This window comes from Acomys russatus, chromosome X (genome assembly GCF_903995435.1).
Source record: "Acomys russatus chromosome X, mAcoRus1.1, whole genome shotgun sequence".
Lineage (NCBI taxonomy): Eukaryota > Metazoa > Chordata > Mammalia > Rodentia > Muridae > Acomys > Acomys russatus.
Genome location: NC_067169.1, coordinates 51921394 through 51924288, shown reverse-complemented (window position 1 = coordinate 51924288; position 2895 = coordinate 51921394). Strand labels below are relative to the sequence as shown.

The 2895-nt window shown below is 43.4% G+C and overlaps 1 pseudogene; it reads right to left on the bottom strand.

Annotated features, from left to right (window-relative positions):
* Nucleotides 1-2101: 2101 nt before the first annotated feature.
* On the bottom strand, nucleotides 2102-2648 carry LOC127184891 (histone H3.3C-like; annotated as a pseudogene).
* Between the last annotated feature and the right edge of the window lie 247 nt (nucleotides 2649-2895).

Sequence of the window (2895 nt, the reverse complement as noted above, 5' to 3'; positions counted from 1 at the left end):
GCGCCACTACTGCCCAGCCTGGTTTTCTTTCCTTTGTTTCTCTTTTTTTTTATTTTCTTGGTTTTTTGAGACAGGGTTTCTCTGTGTAACGTTGGCTGTCCTGGAACTTGATTCGTAGACCAGTCTGGTCTCAAACTCACAGAGATCCATCGGCCTCTGCCTCTCAAGTGCTAGGATTAAAGGCATGTGCTACCACGCCAAGCTTTGGTTTTCTTTTCTTAATTAAAACAATGTTATTACTCTGTGTGTGTGTGTGTGTGTGTGTGTGTGTGTGTGTGTGTGTGTGAGATGTGCATGTGTGGGTGTGAGTATCACAGCATGCATATGGAAGTCAGCTTGTGAGAGTTGGTTCTCTCCTGTCATGGGGACTTTGGGGGATAGATGCAGGTCAAAAGACTTGCATGGTAAGTGCCTTTACCCACTGGGCCCTCTTGCTGGCCTAAAGATCTTATTTTCTTTTAGAAATATTTATTTATTTTATGAGTATGGGTGTTTTGGCTGCATGTTTACCTATGCACCAAATGCATGCCTAGTGCCCAAGGAGGTCAGAAGAGGACCTGCTCTTAGGTCCAGAGTTATAGGTGTCTGTGAGCTGGCATGTTAGTGCTGGGTCATTTGGACAAAACCTCCAGTATTCTTAACCACTGAGCCATCTCTCTATATTTTCATTAATTCTCTCTTAGAAATGGATATCTATGTCTATGTACATGCACATATTATATACGCATACATTTGTTATTGATAATTTTATTTTTAAGACAGGATCTCACGTAGTTCAGGCAAGGCTTGGACTCCCAGCAATCTTCTTGCCTGTGCCTCTTGAGTGCTGATGTGAGAGCCATCATGGCCATCTTGGAAGCAGACCTTTAAGGCATGTCTTTCCTGTGCATGTTACAGAAAACACTAGCATGAAATAAATCGCCTAAGGTGTTAGTGAAGTATATTTACAGTTGAAATCTGATCCTTTGAATTACTATTGGGCTCTGTCACTGTATAGCACTGGTTGCAGTTAAGAACGTGCGCGGTTTCTGGGGGGTGGGGGAAACCATAGCTTTCTTCCTATCCTCAGATTCATTGTGTTTTAGTGCTGCTTTTTCTATATCTTACCAGAAGGTGTCAGGCAATGACAGCTGCTGCCTGGCCTGCAGAACTGTCTGATGTGTTTGTTTTAGAAAATTCAAAAGACATGAACAAATGTGCACCTTTGGATGGACTTCAGCTGGTAGAGTGCTGGCCTAACATACACAAAACCCTGGACGCCTCATAACCCAGATGTGGAGGCACAATGCCTGTAGTTCCAGCACTTGGAATGAGGAGGCAGGAAGATCAGACGCTCAAGGCCATCTTCTGCTGCATTGGGAAATTGAGGCCAAGCTGAGTTACATAAGGCCCTGTCTCAAAAAACATGGGGCTTGCGGGGGAAATGGGAGAGAGGCTGGAGAGATGGCTCAGTGGTTAAGAGCACCTGCTGCTCTTCCAGAGGACCTGAGTTTGGTTCCCAGTACCCATGGCAAGAGGCTCACAACCATCTGTAACTCTAGTTTCAGTGGAGCCAATGCCTCTGGCCTCTGTGGGTACCTGCCTTCAGGTAAGTCAGTCATACACACAAAAATTACAAATAAGTCTTTTCAAAAGAAAGACAAATGTGTGTCTTTAAGTCCATTAAATAGGTAGTTACTATCATTTTGCTTTTCCTGAATCAACTGAATTCTTTTTTTTTCTTTTTATAGTTTAATGTATTTTAATAGCAAACTTACAGGAACAGCACAGAAGACAGACAACATTAAAAACATGTACTTGCATGTAGGACAACTCAGTTAGAAAAGTATAGTGAATGGATGGAGTCTGCTGTATGATAAAAATGCTACAGACACCATTCAGTTGCCGTCAATAAGAAATTTAGTTATTTTTAAAAAATCCAAATGCTGGCATTGTCCAGAAATTTTTAACAAGTTTATTTATAATTGTTATAAAGTTGAACTGTTGAAATGTGCTCACTGAAACATTTTGCTTGCATTAATGCTTTACCTCTTGCATTTATATTAAACATTCACACACAAATGAAAATGGAAAAACTGCCAATACCTGATTTCTGTCCCCTATTTTTCCACTCGCAGTCATATACTTAGGTACCTTTTGACCACATGGAAAAAATACCTAACATTCAGAACTGCTGATGATAGGAAGAGGAAAAAAATTTTTTTTGAGAATGAAATGTTTCCCCTCATAGTGGACTCTTAAGCACGTTCTCCGCGTATGCAGCATGCTAGCTGGATATCTTTTGGCATAATTGTTACACGTTTGGCATGGATAGCACACAGGTTGGTGTCTTCAAAAAGGCCAACCGGATAGGCCTCGCTTGCCTCCTGCAGAGCACCGATAGTTGCACTCTGGAGGCGCAGATCTGTTCTGAAGTCCTGAGCCATTTCTCGCACCAGAAGCTGGAAGGGGAGCTTGCGAATGAGAAGTTCAGTGGACTTCTGTTAGCGACTGATTTCATGGAGTGCCACAGTACCAGGCCTGTAACGATGAGGTTTCTTCACTCCTCCAGTAGAGGGCGCACTCTTGCGAGCGGCTTTTGTAGCCAATTGTTTCCTAGGTTCTTTGCCACCGGTGGATTTGTGGGCAGTCAGCTTTGTAAGAGACATGGTAAGGGCACCTCCTTACTTACCCCCCTTCTCCCTTGGCTGAAGCTCGGCAAGCAAGAGGCGGCGCTGGCGTTACAGAGCGGCGGCTGACTGAATTCTTTTTAGCTAAATTGTATTCCTTTTTCCCCCTTTGTAGCCTGCAGTCTGAGAAGACAGGTCTGCAGTTACTGTTACCTTTCTATTTCCTCCTTGTTCGATACGTTCTGATGCCCGCCATCCAGTGGTGCTCTGTGCTCTGTCCTTATTC